Raw genomic sequence first — 19,709 nt, forward strand, 5'->3', positions numbered from 1 at the left:
ATAGATATAGATTATTGCATTTATTACACAAAATAGTTATTCAAAACCTCCTGAAACTCGTCTTTTATATATACTAGTATTACCCACGTGCGATGCACGACGAAATATTTTTCCATCATACAATTCAAATTATTCTCACCCGTGCGATGCACGACACATTGTATATTCTTTTAATTTGTATAATAGTATAAATAATTATACATATTCAAAAATAGAAAATAAAATAAATTATTTGTTAAAATTAACCTACAAAAACGTATCAATAGATCAAAATCATTTTTTGAAAAATACTACGGAGTATCATTTTGACATAAACAATTTATTAATATTAATCTATAAAAATACATGTTAATATAATTGCATGACCAACTTAACAAAAAAATTTAAAATATTAGCTCATCCTCTCCACTTGACTTCAAGCAATTAATATTCAAGACACATAGCTTCCTTCATATGAGTTTAACAAACGAAGGAGTGGGAAAAGGCATAAACAAAGAAAAACAATAGTCTATAACTAATCCCTCTCTTGCTTGATAAAGAGTGTCTCCGTAGACACCAGAAAATGAATTTGTGGAACAAATAATTTCTCAACAGCCTCAACTTTTCCCCCTAAGATTCAACATTAAAAACATTTCTTGAATGATCCTTCATCAATCAACTCGGTGTAAGTCTCGGTATACAACAGAAAATGAATTTGTGGAACAATATCTCTAAAATCTACAATAAAATGTGTAAATCTTTACACACAAAGTACTCCATTAGCAATGGTTATGGAAGGATGTTGATCAAAGGATCAATTAGCAATGTGTATAATGGTTCCATGATGACAATCTTTTTTCTTTTGGTAAGAACTAAAACATCAAAATTTTAAATTTTATTTCTATTGAAAATTATGTGATAGGAACCTAGATTTATGCTATAGAAATAATATATAAATATATATCAAAGACACCAGAATAAGATCAAAATTCTCACATACAATAATATAATAAAAAAAAATATAAGCATATAAAGTGATGTAGTGTTGAATTTAGGGTAGCAAATACATATCAATAGATCAAAACAATTAAGAAAAGCATCAATCACAAAACATTTGATAAAGCGAATTGAGGGTACAAAACAAATCAATAAACAAATGTAGAAATAACTTCATGCATAAACTAATTTCTATGTTAAATAATATTGATGAAGAATAGAAAGAATACCTAAAACCCGAGTCACGTGAAGAATGGAATGGAAAAAAGATAATGAATGTGTTATAGGCGATCAAATGTCATTTATTTATAGTAAAAAAATGGAGCATCTTCCAGAACCTTGTATTCATTTATAATTAAAATCAGCCAATTTAAAGATATAACCGTCAATTTGAATTGCATGCATTAATTCCAAAACTAAAATGGCAGTTACATGCGTTTATTATTATTATTATTATTATTATTATTATTATTATTATTATTATTATTATGTGATTTAATAACCGTTTGAAAATTAACATTTGTAACCGTTATATTAAACTAAATCTAATCTAATCTAATCTAAATATCTAAATAAACGCATGAATTAGTAAGAGTTAGACATAAGTAACGCCTCAGTTTTTCTCAATTGCATTTACATCCCTCATATAAAATTATTATTCAAAACGTCCCAAAACTCGCCTTTTATATATGTATAGATAGATTATATTGATATCAATATTTAAAATGTCAACATAGTATATTAAAATTTCTACAAAATTTTTTGTTGATATTTTAATGTCACTGTATTGACATTTTTAATACTCTGCACTGCGTTGATGAGTTAGCAAATTAAAAAAGTTAGTAATACAATGCACCCCTTATACTTATTTTATATGTCAAATATACATATAAATTGCATTCCAATTCCATAACAATTTGTTCAAGCTCGTTATAGTGAAAGGTAGCTTATAACATGCTCCAATTTTCAAGTCAAATTATATAATGCAATTAACCTTGTTAAAGAAAATGAGGAAATTAAGTAAAATGTTAGAATAAGTAATTTATGTCTTTCAGTAAACAAAACCCGAGTTCATATTTTTTTGATTCTTTACAAAGTGATCAATCTCATTTACCCTTGTGGCCGTGGTGACTTGAACGTCCAACATATTAGTTGGAGAAAAAAGGTCTTACCAACTAAATTGCTTTACACAGAAACAGAAATCGATGATGCTTTAACTTTCCTGCACATTTGATCAATGAGTTTTTCTTAAAACAAAACAAAATTCCAGTTTATGATTACATATCCCATATTGCCTGTGAAAATGTTCATCACTACACATTTCGAAGCATGACTGCAACACTATCTACACATACATTCCATTGACGATTTGTTGCGGCCTCTCTTCCTGCCCTTTTGAGTCCCCCAAGGCCGTGGTGAAGGGGTATACATACGTGACCATGGTCGCCATAGCTCTGTAAGAAACAACGTCTCCGTTCACCAGAAACTCCACAACGTCACGACCAAATCCTCCATCCACCTAAGCCTGCAGATACATCCCTGCATCATTCCCACAATCCACATTTTCATCAAAAGATTACTTCACATCATCACATATAGCAACCTAAGCATCTTAGCTCATTTCAACAACTATAAAATCCGGTATTGGCCTCATTAGTTGGAGTCAAAACCCTAAATCAACATCATTCCCCTTGTTTAAATTTATGCACATACAAATACAACAAACACCGCAAAATGCATACACAAGATCCTCAGATACTTGCATTGCCCCTTGTCCAGCTCAGTTCTATAACATGGTTGTGCTAAAATTTTATCGAGTAGTGAGTTACTGGTAGGTGTATCTTCGACAAGCTGGATCTTGCCATTCTTCTGAGTTTTTATGATTGCATCTTGAAATTGCAGATGATACCATGGAACAGTTAGATCCCTAGTTCAGTTTAACCAACACCAGACGTATCAAAAAAAGGAGAATCGCTGACCTGAATGGCAGCACCGCTTGAAGAGTAGCCCTCGATTTTCCTGATAGTAGAATATTTATCGATATTGTTGATGCAATCAATGCTAAATTTACAGGAAAATTTAGGGGTGGGTTTTGAAATGGGAAACGCAGGGGAAATGTGATGGAGAAGGTGACCCATTATCATCATCAGGCTTTGCTCCCACAACAGTCTCTTTGAAAGTGGAGGATTTCAAAGGCTCCAACTTAGTTCAGTTTTTGTCTCTCGATAAATTCTGGAATTGTTGCAAGAAGCATGCACGACATTGCCCATTTCCTGTCCATTCGAAAGTGAAGAGGTCACTTTTTCTTGCTCCCATTCATTTAGTTGGTGACAGATCTCTGTCTTAGCCTTCCTTATCAGCATAGTTGGTGACACAATTCAACAACTCACAACAAGCAGTAAGAGCACAAAAACTATTTCAGTCTCTTCATACATTAGAATCTATTCCCCTCATTACCAAAACCAGAAAGAGGACCACAAGAAGCAAACTCTCCCGTTAAACACACTTCAAATCATAAAGCACAAAAGGTTTATGCATATTAGCCATGAATAAGAGGCAGAAAATACATAGTAATAATCACATAAACCTTCACACACACACACAATTCAGAATTGGACATCACTACAATCAACTCACAAATCGTCAGCTCTGATCAAAACATGCTCACAATCGCATTGATTCAAACAAAACCCCAATTTCCCAAAATCATCAGTAACATGCAAATTATGGTGAACTCAAAAGGCATGATCATGTTTACAGATTACAATCAAATAACCATCAATGCTGAAAAAAAAATAAATTATACACAGCTTTACCTCCTCTCCACGTGAAGAAATTTTTCCGATGAACCTTTTGATGAAATTCTCCACTGAGAGGGAACTAAACAAACAGTTTCGAAATAATATAAAATGTTAAAAAGAAAGAACGAGAGCTAAATAAATGGATCTTCAAAGGTGTTTGAGTGCTTTTCGGAATTAAAGAACACTGAATTGGAGAATCTAAACGCTATCAAGGAGAAATCGGAAAAAGGAATATGAATATTTTGCTGATAAATTGTGCATTTAAAATAACTCTGAATTTCCTGTATTTAAGGTGGTGAAAGCCAACCTTCGTTCATTTATTGTCTCTGGAATTGTTGCACGAAGCATGAACGACATTGCCCATATCCTGTCCATACGAAAGTGAAGAGGTCACTTTTTCTTTCTCCAATTCATTTAGCTGGTGATGGATCTCTGTCTTAGCCTTCCCTATCAGCATAGTTGGTAACACAATTCAACAACTCACGTTGATGAAATTCTCCACTAATGTTAAAAAGAAAGGAGAGCTAAATAAATGGATTTTCAAAGGTGTTTGAGTGCTTTTCAGAATTAAAGAACACTGAAATTGGAGAACCTAAACGCTTTGAAGGAGAAATCGGAAAAAGGAAATAAATATTTTGCTGATAAATTGTGCATTTAAAATAACTCTGCATTTCCTCTATTTAAGGTGGTGAAAGCCACCTTTTTATAGTGGGGAGAGGTTTGCTTCCACAAAAGTCTCTTTGAAAGTGGAGGATTTCAAAGGCTCCAACTTCGTTCATTTTTTGTCTCTGGAATTGTTGCACGAAGCATGCACGACATTGCCCGTATGCTGCCCGTTCGAAAGTGAAGAGGTCATTTTTTCTTTCTGCCAATCATTTAGCTGGTGACGGATCACTGTCTTAGCCTTCCCTATCAGCATAGCACGCATGTTTCTATGAGATAACACCCTCGTACTTCGGGGCTGCTTGGCCACAAATTTCCCCTTCGCATCTGCACAAGCCTTCTTCATATTTAAAATTTCCCCTTGGCTTCCATCATTGTAATCATCACACTTTTGGCCATCTTTACGTCTCCTTTTGGCATGCTTCTTAGATGTATGGGATGAAGGAGCTTGAGAGGTTCTTGAAGCTGATGGTTGTGCAGCAGCGTGCATATCTTGTTGATGTTCATTTGGGAAGGGACTAGGGCATGAACTGCGGCTCTGTACAGGTACAGCTGTCGCCAAAAAGGGCTGATGACAGCGGTAGCAAAGAATAGTCTGATTGAGGAATATGTTTGTGTACTCATACTGTACGTTGCATCTATTGCACAATGTCCAGAATGTGTCTGGTCATCAGATTTCTGGAAGGACCATTCGAATTAGAGAATGGTGGGCTTGGAGTAGGAATATACTGAGCAGGAAAGACAGGGTGTGCATTGTTTTGAAAATTGCGAACCTGACCATTTGAGTCAGAGAATGGTGGTGACTGCTGAAAATCTGATGTACTGAATCCGGCAGTCTCATCTTTATTGCACGCCATTTTCAGATATACCAGTCTTCAGCTCTGAAAACACAAAAATCAAGAAGTTTTAGAAAACAGCATTAGATGGAATGTGGAACATGGTATTAACAAATTTAGGATATGCAGAATTTAAACGTTCTTCACAAGTAATGCAGCAATTAAAAGAACTTTGTGTTCAGAACATGGAGTACACTGTTTTGCACATGTAATATTCCTCAGGAGGTTTATATATAAACCTTTTGATGAACCTTTTGATGAAATTCTCCACTGAAAAGGAACTGAAAAGAAAAAATGTATAAAGCTAAAAGGAAAGAAGGAGAGCTAAATAAATGGATTTTCAATGGTGTTTGAGTGCTCGGATCAACAGAGTATGCATTGAACAATGCTGAATTTCAGATTTAAAGGACACTGAAAAGGGAGAATCTAATCGCTAGGAGGAGAAATTGGAAAAAGGAAATAAATATTTTGCTGAAATATTGTGCATTTAAAACATGATTCTGATGCATAGATTCAAATCAAATAGCCATCAATGCTGAAAAACACATAAATTATACACAGCATTACCTCCTCTCCATGTGAAGAAATTTTTCTTATGAACCTTTTGATGAGATTCTTCACTGAGAAGGAACTAAAAAATTATTTTGGAATAATATATAAAGATCAAAAGAAGAAGGAGTGCTAAATAAATGGATTTTCAATGGTGTTTGAGTGCTCGGATCAACAGAGTATGCATTGAGCAATGCTGAATTTCGGAATTAAAGAACACTGAAATGAGAGAATCTAAACGCTTTGAAGGTGAAATCGGAAAAAGGAAATAAATATTTTGCTGATAAATTGGGCAATAAAAATAACAGTCTCTCTGAAAGTGGAGGATTTCAAAGGCTCCAACTTCGTTCATTTTTTCTCTGGAATTGTTGCACGAAGCATGCACGACATTGCCCGTCTCATGTCCATTCGAAAGTGAAGAGGTCACTATTTCTTTTTCTCCCATTCATTTAGCTGGTGACGAATCTCTGTCTTAGCCTTTCCTATCAGCATAGCACGCATGTTTCTCAGAGATAACTCCCTCGTATTTCTCCTTTTGGCTGGCCTCTCTTTGTTTAGCACAGGGGAAGCTGTATGCGAAGCTGAAGCTGTGTCCGCTCTTTCTGGCACACTTGAAGGACCATTTTCTCTCTCCATGTTAATAGGTGCATGGGATGAAGGAGCTTGAGTGGTTCTTGAAGCTGATAGTTGTGCAGCAGCCTGCATATCTTGTTGTTGTTGATTTGGGAAAGGACGAGGGCGTGAACTGCGGCTCTGTACAGGTATAGCTGTCGCCAAAAAGGGCTGATGACAGCAGTAGCAAAGAAGAGTCTGATTGAGAAATATATTTGTGTATTCATACTGTACGTTGCACCCATTGCACAATGCCCAGAATGTGTCTGTTCGAAAGAAGCTAGCGATGGAGTTCATTTTCAGATATACCAGTCTTCTACTCTGAAAACCTACAAATTAATAGTATTATGTTTTATAGATGGAATAAGGAACAGGGTCTCAACAAAATTAGACGATATGCATAATCTAAACGTTCATCGCAAGTAATGCAGCAATTAAAAGAACTTTGTGTTCAGAACATGGAATGCACAGTTTTGCACATGTATATTCTTCTGAAGGTTTATGAATGGAAGCTATTCAACCAGGAGAAAAAACAGACAATGAAAGGGGAAAATGGAAAAGAAGGCAACAAGAATGTTGAGGAAATAGCAAACATGAATTGGCAAAAATACTACTAGTTGATATGAATGTCACAAGATAAACATGCTAATTTTCCATGTGCTAAAAATACATAAAGGAAAACAAAAGACCACACATATACATATCATAATGTGTAACGATAAGGACAAAACAGAGATATATAACTATAGGAAAGTGACACCAATATTTTTGAGATATATCACAATTGGACAGAAGAATATCAGCATGGATGCATTTCTGAAACAACAATCCTGGAAAAATGTTAAAATTCAGACTTCAGAAGTCAGTCAAGTCTAGTTTTATGCATATAAAAGAAATTGATAGGATCCACTCATCAATAGATTCAATACTACGCACATAACTTGAACACGCGCATGTTTGTGGGATAAATTGTCAAAAAAGTAAGCAGATGCATTCATAATTATTGAAATAATCCTTGTTGATTCTGTAAGAATTAGAATGGAATCTGAATTGTCAAATAATTATTGAAAAAGCATGGATATTAAAGAGAAACAATGAATCCTTGATGGCGTAGTAAGTGTGTGTGTGTGTGTAATGTTACCTATAAAAACATTCATCTACAAACATAGTAAGTGATTTCATTAAAAGTTGTCATTAACATAACAGCGAATAACGTGCAGAAAAGGTGTGTTATCGATGACAAAATCCAAACGAACACCATAGATCTAAAAAATAGATTCAGCCTCCCAGTTCATATTCGACACGTGGCCAAGCCGTGATATGCACTCTAACTCTGGATATAACAGTGAAGATGCAAATAAATGCTATTGAAACTTATTTAATGTATGCGGACAAACAAGTACGTACTCCATATACCAACCGACAAATAGAATGTCGAGAATAACGGTATTACCTAACTTATTTTAAATTTGCGCAACCCATCTTGACGCGAAACCCCTTCTACAACTTTCACACAATAAAAAAGCAAAAACACCAGAAACAATCACCATCTTGTTTTAAACAATTCTAATTACTATTTATCAAGTCGATGCTATCATTGATCAGATACTAATCTTTTTGGCTAAACTGGTTTTACGAATTTTACTCGACTCCAGAAATGACTATTCTTTACTTTGTACTCGATGAGAAATCATTCAAACAAGACTACAAAACACCAATGCATATCATGATCTCATCCATGCTACAGATCTACAAAACCTCAGGCACATCTTCTAGAAAGAGAACTACGGAACACAATTCAACAACTCACAACAAGCAGTAAGAGCACAAAAACTATTTCAATCTCTTCATTACCAAAACCAAAAAGAGGACCAGTAGAAGCAAGCAAACCCTCCAGTTAAACACACTTCAAATTATAAAGCACAAAAGGTTTATGCATAATAGCTATGAATAAGAGGCGGAAATCACATAAAATTAATCATATAAACCTTCACTACAATCAACTCACAAATCGTCAGCCATGATTAAAACATCAAGCTCACCAACACATTGATTTAAACAAAACCCCAAATTCCCAAATCATCAGCAACATGCAATTAATCGTGAACTCATAAAGCATGATCCTTGTGCATAGATTACAATCAAATAACCATCAATGCTGAAAACACATAAACTATACACAACATTACCTCCTCAATACGTGAAGAAATTTTTCCGATGAACCTTTTGATGAAATTCTCCACTGAAAAGGAGCTAAAAAAATAATTTTGAAATAATTTATATAAAGCTAAATAGAAAGAAGGAGAGCTAAACAAATGGGTTTTCAATGGTGTTTGAGTGCTCGGATCAACAGAGTATCGATTGAACAATGCTGAATTTCAGATTTAAAGAACACTGAAATGGAAGAATCTAACGCTTTGAGGGAGAAATGGAAAAGAGGAATATTTTGGTGATGAATCGTGCATTAATAATTACTCTGAATTTCCTCTATTTGAAGTGGTAAAACCGGGAAGGGATCCTCTGCTGGGTGCATGAAACGCAGCAGAAAACTAATGAAACGCGGCTTCAAACTTTTTCCCTAATTCTTAAATTAGGAACGCCGCTTCAAACTTAAACCTAGAAAGAAATAACCATTTAATTATTTATAATTTTATTCAATTGATAATCACTACTGCTATGCTAAAATTAACTTTTACTATTAAATGAATAAATTGTGTTTTAAAAAGAAATCTCCGTCCCTATTAAATTGGATCAAAACTTTTGGGCATGAAAGTTGAAAATTTGTATTGAAAAGTATGATACATGAATAAAATAAGAGTGATTGGATATATATATTTTTTTAAAATGACTGGACATCCCAAAAATGAATAGACTCAACTTAGTTGGATGGAGGAACTTAGTACACCACTATTGAGCGTTTAATTTAAATAAAAAAGTACTTCCTCCATCCTCAATAAGAGTCCTATTTTTTCATTTTTATCTGTTCTTCAATAAGAGTGTTATTTCACTTTAATCATAAATGATAAGTATGCTACACATTCCATCAACTTATTTTATTCATATTTTATTATAAATTTAATATATATAAGTGGAACTTCCACTAACTTATTAAATTTATTTTTGTTTACACTTCTTCGAACCAAATAGATATGATGAAAGAGTATTTTATAATAAAAATATATACATATCATATGACATAGAAACAAAATAATTTGAAGAAGTGTTTCGTTAGTGAATAAAGGGAAAAAGTTTAAAGCGTCGTTTCATTAGTTTTCTGTTGCGTTTTATGCACAGTAGGGCAGAGGATCCCTTTCTGGTAAAACCCCACCTTTTTTTGGGGGGAGAGTTTTTGAGGTGTATGAGTTTAAACCCTAACCATGTTAAAATTAAGTAGGATTAAAATTTTAACTCAATTCACTGTTTGTAAATTAAATTTGCATTTAACACTAGAAATTTTATGTTGTGAACTTGATTTTCTAAATCTCCGAATGAGGCTTATCGATATTAAACTTAGTGCTAAAAATTATGTCATGTAACATTATTATTGATCTTCTTTCAAAAAAGAAGAGAAAAATTTGCCGCTTGATATATTCAATGTAAACGTTCGGAAGCTTGTATGTAATTTTATATAAATCAACGCGGCGCAACGCGACTCACCACATCCGTCTATTTCACTTGTATAGCAGCTAGAATACTTTAGAAAATTGATGAGATTATTCAAAAATAAGTATTGTGTTTGAATTAATTTCTATAATAGTGTCAATTTAGCAAATGGCTATTAATGCCATTAATGATTTCCACATCCGCAGAATCTATGAGTGTGATTGTGAGTGTGAGCGTGAGTGTGCATTAATTACATTGGAATATGTTTTATAGTTCATGAACTTTGTCAAAGTATTATTTTAGATCTGTAAATTTTGAAAATATCATTTGAGATTCATCAATTATGAGTTAATATCAATCGAAGTACTTTTTTACTATTTTCAAATATTTTCAGACGAAAATACCCTCAATAACTTGAAGGGTGTATATTTTTACTAAACTTATCACATACTCATAGTTTTTATAAATATCTTTACTACAAATTGTCTAATTATAATTTGAGCCAATATTATCACTTAATTTTGTGACATAAAAGAAAAGTTCATTCTTCAACTTTTTATAATTAAATAATTCTTCAAGTATCGTCTATTGTTTGTGACATTAATATTTACGAGTATACATGCCTCAAAATTATTTAATTATAAAAAGTTGAAGAATGAACCTGTCTTGTATGTCACAAAATTAAGTGATAATATTGTCAAATTGTATTTAGAAAATTCATCAAAAATATATAATAAAGATATTTATATAAAAATATGAGTATGTGATATGTTTAGTAAAAGAGGGAACATCTATTTTGTACACCAACTATCCTAAATGAGCAAATTTGTCCGTAACATTTCATAATATCTTTGAGGTCCGTCAACTATAAATTAATATCAATTCAACTACTTGACTATTTCCAATATTTTCATGACCAAAACCAATTCAATCTATTTACTCTCTCATTTTCATTAAAGTATATAATTTGGGATAATTGATGAACCAAAAAAGATGTTCCCTCTAATTTTAATTTCAAAATAAAAATATGTTAATGATATTAATATTCTATTACTATTAATTATTTGCGTTTAGTTTTACTTATTTTTAATATTTTAAATCATTGTACTATATATAATATTAATAGTGAAATAACTTAGGTATAAATATATGTAAACATTATACTAATACAATATTTGTATATAAAAGTAGTTCAATTTATTAGATGTAATATTAATTTTTTAATCTTAAAGCTATACATAGAAGAATATGTTATTTTTAAGTGCAATATAAAATTGGCAATTAAAAATAAATTAAAATTCATTATATACAAAAAATCTTAAATAATTCAAAGAGCTAAGTTTTATTTTATCTACTCTTATATAGTAATTGTAGTCTAAAAAAATTAGTTGAAATTATCAGTAATCAATTTAATAAAAAAGACAATGGCATTCCTTAGTTGAATATATGATTAATTTAAATCTATGATTGTTTAATTAAATAAAAAATTAATAGTTGCTATCAATTGTTTAATATCACAATGTCGCGTCTCAATATTATCATTAGGCCATTTATAACAACATCATGAAAATTGTTCATAGTTCTCATATCTATTTTCTTGACTATTCGTGAATCGTATTTTTTCTACTTTATTAAATTTTTATTTCAATGTAGTATATATTATATATGATGATTAACTTGAATTTCAGTAAACTAAAATTATGAGATTCATTAAAATAAAATATTTATCTTAATTTTATCTAAATAATTGAGAATGTAACCATATAAAAGTATTAACTAGCACTATAAAATAATCTCATAATATTCAAATAAGGTATGACATATATTAATAATAATAGTATAAGAAACTATTAAACTTAATCCCAAATAAATTAGAAGAAAAAAGAAACCGGATGAATAAAGAAAGAAAAATAAATTACATACTTTAATGAAAATGAAAGGATAAATAGATTGAATTGCCCTTCATGGCCTTAAGGGTACTTTGGTCATTACAATATTGGTAATAGCTAAAAAGTAGTAAAATTGATATTAACTTATAGTTGATGGACCTCAAAAGATATTATTAAAATTTAAGGATTAAATTTGCTCATTTAGGATAGTTGGTGTACTGAAAAATATGTTCCCTCTTAGTAAAAATATACACCCTTCAAGGTATTGAGCGTATTTTCGTTCGAAAAAACTTGGAGATAGTAAAAAAGTACTTCGATTGATATTAACTCATAGTTGATAGACTTCAAATGATATTTTCAAAGTTCACGGACCTAAAATAATACTTTGACAAAGTTCATTTACCAAAACAGATATTCCCTCAATACATTTAGTTTTACAGATCACACTGATTCATGGCAGTTGACACAAGAATATCATACTCTAGAGAAACCAACAAGAGAGGAAAACTGCATTTACTGTGGCTATATTTGGTGATGTTTTTGAACGCGCGTATGTCGACATGGCCTGCTGTCATAGACCGCGAAGAGGGCATTTTGGTCATTTTTCAGCTTGGCATCCGTGAGGTCAGCTTCCATCGGTGGAGCATGTGTCCTCTCTGTGATGAGTCTGTATGCAGAAGGATACACATCGATGAGGTATAATAAAAATGCAAAATGATGATGTTAGATAAGAATTCACTGTATTTGAAAACTATCCTTTTTCACAAATAAAATTGCTAGAATATCCATTTCTTGCAGATTCAGTGTCGTCCGCTAAGCAAAACAGATCAACTACATATTCATTTCTATTTAAAAATCAAAAGATGTAGTGCATAAAAAAGATTTTGTGGCTGTTGTGTCGTAGTTATATTCGTGCCTGGAGACAACCACAACAGCAAAGAAGCAGCATAGCAAGCCTGCCTGTATAACTAAATTGCTTTACACAGAAACAGAAATCAATGATGCAACACTCTATCTACACATACATTCCAGCCTAATTCATTGACGATTTGTTGCAGCCTCTCTTCCTGTCCTTTTAGGTCCCCCAAGGCCGTGGTGAAGGGGTATACATACGTGAACTTGGTCGCCATAGCTCTATAAGAAACAACATTTCCGTTCACCAGAAACTCCATAACGTCACGACCAAATCCTCCATCCACCTAAGCCTGCAGATACATCCCTGCATCATCCCCACAATCCACATTTTCATCAAAAGATTACTTCACATCATCACATATAACAACCTAAGCATCTTAATTCATTTCAACAACTAGAAGAATTCAGTATTGGCCTCACTAGTTGGAGTCAAAACCCTCAATCAACATCATTCCCCATGTTTAAATTTATGCACATACAAATAAAACAAACACCGCAAAATGCATACACAAGATCCTCAGATACTTGTATTGCCTCTTGTCCAGCTCAGTTCTAAAACATAGTTGTGCTAAATGTTTATCGAGTAGTGAGTTACCGGTAGTTGTATCTTTGACAAGCTGGATCTTGGCGTTCTTCTGAGTTTTTATGATTGCATCTTGAAATTGCTGATGATACCATAGAACAATTAGATCCCTAGTCCGGTTTAACCAAAATTAAAGAACATTGAAATTCGAGAATCTAAACGCTTTGAAGGAGAAATCGGAAAAAGGAAATAAATATTTTGCTGATAAATTGTGCATTTAAAATAACTCTGAATTTCCTCTATTTAAGGTGGTGAAAGCCCACCATTTTATAGGGGGGGGGGGGGGGGGGAGAGTGTGCATTAATTAAATTTAGTTTTACAGATCATACTGATGTTTGGCAGTTGGCACAATATTCTCAAACTCTGAGAGGAAAACTGCATCTATATTTGGTGAAGTTTTTGAATGCACATATGTCGTCATGGCTTCTGTCATAGACTGCGAAGAGAGCATTATCTTCATCAGCCTCTGCTGTCTTAGAAACGCAGGGGAAATGCGATGGAGAAGGTGACCCATTATCATCATCAGGCTTTACTTCCACAACAGTCTCTTTGAAAGTGGAGGATTTCAAAGGCTCCAACTTTGTTCATTTTTTGTCTCTGGATAAATTCTGGAATTGTTGCACAAATCATGCACGGCAGTGCACGTATCCTGTCCATTCGAGGTCACTTTTTCTTTTTCTCCCATTCATTTAGCTGGTGACGGATCTCTGTCATAGCCTTCCCTATCAGCATAGCACGTTTGTCTCTCTCAGATAACTCCCTCGCATTTCTCCTTCTTTTGGCATGCTTCTCAGGTGCATGGGATGAAGGAGCTTGAGAGGTTCTTGAAGCTGATGGTTGGGCAGCAGCGTGCATATCTTCTTGTTGTTGATTTGGGAAAGGACGAGGGCGCGAACTGTGGCTCTGTACAGGTATAGCTGTCGCCAAAAAGGGCTGATGACAGGTATTGCAAAGAAGAGTCTGATTGAGGAATATGTTTGTGTACTCATACTGTATGTTGCACCTATTGCACAACGCCCAGAATGTGTCTGGTCGAAAGAAGCTAGAGATGGAGGTCATTTTCAGATATACCCGTCTTCAGCTCTGAAAACCTACAAATTAATAGTATGAAATTTTATAGATGGAATAAGGAACAGCGTCTCACAAAATTAGACGATATGCATAATCTAAATGTTCATCACAAGTAATGCAGCAATAAAAAGAACTTTGTGTTCAGAACATGGAATGCACTGTTTTGCACATGTAATATTCTTCTGGAGGTTTATGAATGGAAGCTATTCAATCAGGATAAAAAACAGACAATGAAAGGGGAAAATTGAAAAGAAGGCAACAAGAAAGTTGAGGAAATAGCAAACATGAATTGGCAAAAATACTACTAGTTGATATGAATGTCACAAGATATACATGCTAATTTTCCATGAGCTAAAAATATATAAAGGAAAACAAAAGACCACACATATACATAACATAACGTGTAATGAAGGACAAAGCAGAGATGTATAACTATAGGAAAGTGACTACCAATATTTTTGAGATATATCACAATTGGACAAAAGAATATCAGCATGAATGCATTTCTGAAACAACAATCCTGGAAAAATGCTAAAATTCGGACTTCAGAAGTCCGTAAAGTCTAGTTTTATGCATATAAAAGAAATTGATAGGACCCACTCATCAATAGATTAAATACTACGTACATAACTTGAACACGCACATGTTTGTGGGATAAATTGTCAAAGAAGTAAGCAGATGCATTCATAATTACTCAAATAATCCTCGTTGATTCTGTAGGAATTAGAATGGAATCTAAATTGTCAAAGAATTATTGAAAAAGCATGGATATTAAAGAGAAACAATGAATCCATGATCAACGCACACATGGTAAATGTGTGTGTGTGTGTGTAATGTTACCTAAAAATATTCATGTAGAAACATAGTAAGTGATTTCATTAGAAGTTGTAACTAACATAAAAGCAAATAACGTGCAGAAAAGGTGTGTTATTGATGACAAAATCCAAACAAATGCCGTAGATCTAAAAAATAGATTCGGCCTCCCAGTTCATATTCGACACGTGGCCTAAGCCGAGATATGCACTCTAACTCTGGATATAACAGTGAAGCTGCAAATAAATGCTATTGAAACTTATTTAATGTATGAGGACAAACAAGTACGTACTCCATACACCAGCCGACAAATAGAATGTCAAGAATAACGGTATTACCAAACTTATTCTAAATCTGCGCAACCCATCTTGGCGCGAAACCCTTTCTACAACTTTCACACAATAAAAAAGAAAAAACACCAGAAACGATCACCGTCTTGTTTTAAACAATTCTAGTTATCAAGTCGATGCTATCATTGATCAGATACTAATCTTTTTGGCTAAACTGGTTTTACGAATTTTACTCGACTCCAGAAATGACTATTCTTTACTTTGTACTCGATGAGAAATCATTCAAACAAGACTACAAAACACCAATGCATATCATGATCTCATCCATGCTACAGACCTACAAAACCTCAGGCACATCTTCTAGAAAGAAGAACTACGGAACACAATTCAACAACTCACAACAAGCAGTGAGATCACAAAAACTATTTCAATCTCTTCATACATTAGAATCTATTCCCCTCATTACCAAAACCAAAAAGAGGACCACTAGAAGCAAGCAAACCCTCCAGTTAAACACACTTCAAATTATAAAGCACAAAAGGTTTATGCATAATAGCTATGAATAAGAGGCGGAAATCACATAAAATTAATCACATAAACCTTCACTACAATCAACTCACAAATCGTCAGCCATGATCAAAACATCAAGCTCACCAACACATTGATTTAAACAAAACCCCAAATTCCCAAATCATCAGCAACATGCAATTAATCGTCAACTCAAAAAGCATGATCCTTGTGCATAGATTACAATCAAATAACCATCAACGCTGAAAACACATAAACTATACACAACATTACCTCCTCAATACGTGAAGAAATTTTTCCGATGAACCTTTTGATGAAATTCTCCACTGAAAAGGAGCTAAAATTATAATTTTGAAATAATATATATAAAGCTAAATAGAAAGAAAGAGAGCTAAATAAATGGGTTTTCAATGGTGTTTGAGTGCTCGGATCAACAGAGTATCGATTGAACAATGCTGAATTTCAGATTTAAAGAACACAGAATTGGGAGAATCTAACTCTTGGAAGGAGAAATCGGAAAGAGGAATATTTTGCTGATGAATCGTTCATTAATAATTACTCTGAATTTCCTATTTTTAAAGTGGTAAAACCCATTTTTTTGGGGGGGAGAGTTTTTGAATTGTCTGAGGTTAAACTCTAACCTTGGTTAAAATGTTATTTAATATTTCTTCCGTTTTTTAAAAATAGAAATATTTGAAATGACACAGATTTAAATGCACAATTTTGAAAAGTAAGGAAGTGGGTGAGAAAAATTGGTAAAGTAAGAGAGAAAAAAAAAAAAATTGGTAAAGTAAGAGAGAGAAAAAAAATGTAATGGAATTAATATTAGTAGATTATTAGATCCACTTTATTAGTAGTATAAGTTGTAAATAAATTGATGTATAGAGGGGTAAAGATTTCCTAAAATAGAAAGTTTGAAAGTTGTTATTTTTAAGCAACGAACTAAAATGGAAAGAGTTGCTATTTTTAAAATACGGAGGGAGTACTAGAAATTTTATGTTATGAATGCTTTATTTTCTGAATTTCCGAATGATGCTCATCGATGGTAAACTTAGTGCGGTAAAGTATGTTACGTAAAGAACAAAAAAATATGTCGCTTGATATATTCAACATGCACGTTCGGAAGCTCGTATTAATTTTATATAAATCGACGTGACACACCACATTCGTTTATTTTACTTGGTATAGCACTACAATACTCTAGTAACATTGATGAGATTATTCAAAAATAAATGTTTTGTTGAATTAATTTCTATAAAAGTGTACAATATACAAATGAGTACTAATGCCATTAATGCTTTTCCATCTTTGCAGAATCTTTGAGTGAGAGGTGCATTAATTTATTCAATTTTACATATAATGCTGATTCATGGCGGTTGGCACAAGAATATCAGACTCTAGAGAAATTAACAAGTAAGGATGGAACTAGTAATGTAAATAAGCTGATGCTAAAATTATAAAAATAAAAAAAAATAAAAAAACACATACAAATTGTAAATATATATTTAAAATAATATTTTAATATTTTAAACAGTTTTATTTATTTTATAAAATTTAAATGATGAAAACACAAACACACAATTTAATACTCTATATTTTCATAATAGTTATTCAAATTATAAAATTTAGTAAAAAATTTGGCAGTTAAAATCACAATTTCTGTTTTTCTCAATTATCATATCCGATTATAAAATATTGTATTTTGGTAATGTTTAAAACTATAATGTTTTATTATAATATGAAAAAATATGTATTCTAATAAATTTTAAAATTCTAGATTTAATACTTTACTTTCAAATAAATTAATTAGACTTTGACAATTTTTTATATTTAATGACTACTAATATTTTAATATATTGAAATACAAATACAAATAAAGATACATAAATTCTGCTATTATAAAGATATGAAAAATATTTTGCTAAACAAACTCAAGTATTAAACCATTGATGCAAAAATATCAGCATTAGGAATTATTCCACAAATCAAAATAGTGCAAATTCGATTATGATGTTACTCCCTTCGTCCACAAATAGGAGTCATATTTTTCCATTTTAGTCCATCTGCGAATAGGAGTCTCGGTTCACTTTTATCATAAATGGGCCACCTTCCACTAACTCAATCACATTTAAAATAAATATATAAAAGTGGGACCCCATTTCCACTAACTTTTTTTCACCCACTTTTTTTAGCATTTCTTAAAATCCGAGCAGTCAAAAAATGAAACTCCTAATAGTGGACGGAGAGAGTATATATATTTCCAAATCTCTTGAACACACAAAGAATTAATTACTCTTTAATTAAAGTGGACCCCAACACAGCTGTAAATTTAATGATAATTTACTTTCTAATTTCTCTCTTTTCCTATCATCTCCTTCCCCCTTCCCCCGAGAAAAAATTTCACTAGTCAAGACATACCAAGGCGGTATTATGACATGGTATGTCCAACCTATATTTATTTGACAAGTGGAAATATATTACATCCAAATTATTTCACCTAATATAACATTCACCTTGTTTGGAAATGTACTATAAAGGGTGCGTTAAAATAACAACACCTCTTAAAATAACACCATACAATCATTTCTAGCCAATCATTTGTACACGTGTATGAATGATCAGCTGCCATGTGGCAATCATAAAAAATATTCAAGGGTAAATTTTCTCGACCAACAATATCCAATGCACTAGACTACAATATCCAATACACTAGACAACAATTTACAATAATTTTTTCTCGGTCAGCAATATCTAATACGCTAGACAGCAATCTATAGATTGTTGTCTATCATTTATACTATTAATGTGTAGTGTTTATAATATTGCTGGATACGTGGTGTCACAATGTTACTTTAAAAGGTGTTGTCATTTTAACACAAACATATACTAAAATATGGTAACGATAACACGTAGGGCTCGTTTGATAAGAAAAATGAGATATAACAAGATTTGTTAAATAAGATAAGAAATGCGGGCTTCGTGTCGAGATAAGTTCGGATGAAGGTTTTTTCGCTGTTATTTGGTAGACAAGAAATTATCTAGATTTTGTATTAATAAATCATAATAAATGAGGTACAAATGCTATCCGACCAAATTTGTGAGTTACATATCTTTGTATTTTAAGGAAAAATTTGCGGGCTCGGATGAGCCATAGAGAAAACCACGGGCTGACATAATAGGTTAACTATGATATCAAACACTTAGAAATAGTCATATAAATATCTATATCTAGGCATTACTAACTTATCAAACGAGCCCGTAGTATATACAATACATGCATTCATGTGTACACAGATAGTACTCCTAGTATTCGACGTATTTACATGAAATATTTTTGGAAGAGTTTTATTTGAACTAATGTTCATTTATTTTCTGAAGTAGAGACATATTTTGAATATTAACTTTACTATTTATTATAGCAGCATAATTTTAATTATTTTTAATTTGAATGTAAGTGCTGTTTTTGTAGGAGTAATTTATTGTGTGGTATTTTGTTCTTAAAGATGCTATGTAAATGTAGATTTAGATTTAACATAATACTCCCTATATCCAACTAAAAATGAAACGTTTTTCTTTTTAGT

At 32.4% G+C, this 19,709-nt stretch overlaps 2 long non-coding RNA genes across 13 annotated transcripts; both read right to left on the reverse strand.

Annotated features, from left to right (window-relative positions):
• Positions 1–2,167: 2,167 nt before the first annotated feature.
• On the reverse strand, positions 2,168–8,906 carry LOC125185330 (uncharacterized). 11 transcript variants are annotated; one of them, XR_016135955.1, is made up of 9 exons: positions 8,626–8,906; positions 5,843–6,765; positions 5,213–5,320; positions 4,476–5,117; positions 4,084–4,143; positions 3,792–3,855; positions 3,110–3,248; positions 2,955–2,994; positions 2,168–2,514 (listed from the first exon to the last, which is right to left on the reverse strand). It is a non-coding gene; the product is annotated as an uncharacterized LOC125185330 (long non-coding RNA). The 11 variants fall into 11 exon arrangements; XR_016135962.1 differs by having other exon boundaries at positions 2,168–2,500; positions 4,084–4,223; positions 8,626–8,904; XR_016135961.1 differs by having other exon boundaries at positions 2,168–2,864; positions 4,084–4,223; positions 8,626–8,904.
• A 3,411-nt stretch (positions 8,907–12,317) lies between these two features.
• On the reverse strand, positions 12,318–16,680 carry LOC125203516 (uncharacterized). Of its 2 annotated transcripts, XR_007173384.2 has the most exons (4): positions 16,402–16,680; positions 13,439–14,517; positions 12,954–13,147; positions 12,318–12,595 (listed from the first exon to the last, which is right to left on the reverse strand). It is a non-coding gene; the product is annotated as an uncharacterized LOC125203516 (long non-coding RNA). The 2 variants fall into 2 exon arrangements; XR_007173385.2 differs by lacking the exon at positions 12,318–12,595 and having other exon boundaries at positions 12,672–13,147.
• Between the last annotated feature and the right edge of the window lie 3,029 nt (positions 16,681–19,709).

This window comes from Salvia hispanica, chromosome 2 (genome assembly GCF_029641045.1).
Source record: "Salvia hispanica isolate PSC_SH4W2 chromosome 2, Shi_PSC_v1, whole genome shotgun sequence".
NCBI lineage: Eukaryota > Viridiplantae > Streptophyta > Magnoliopsida > Lamiales > Lamiaceae > Salvia > Salvia hispanica.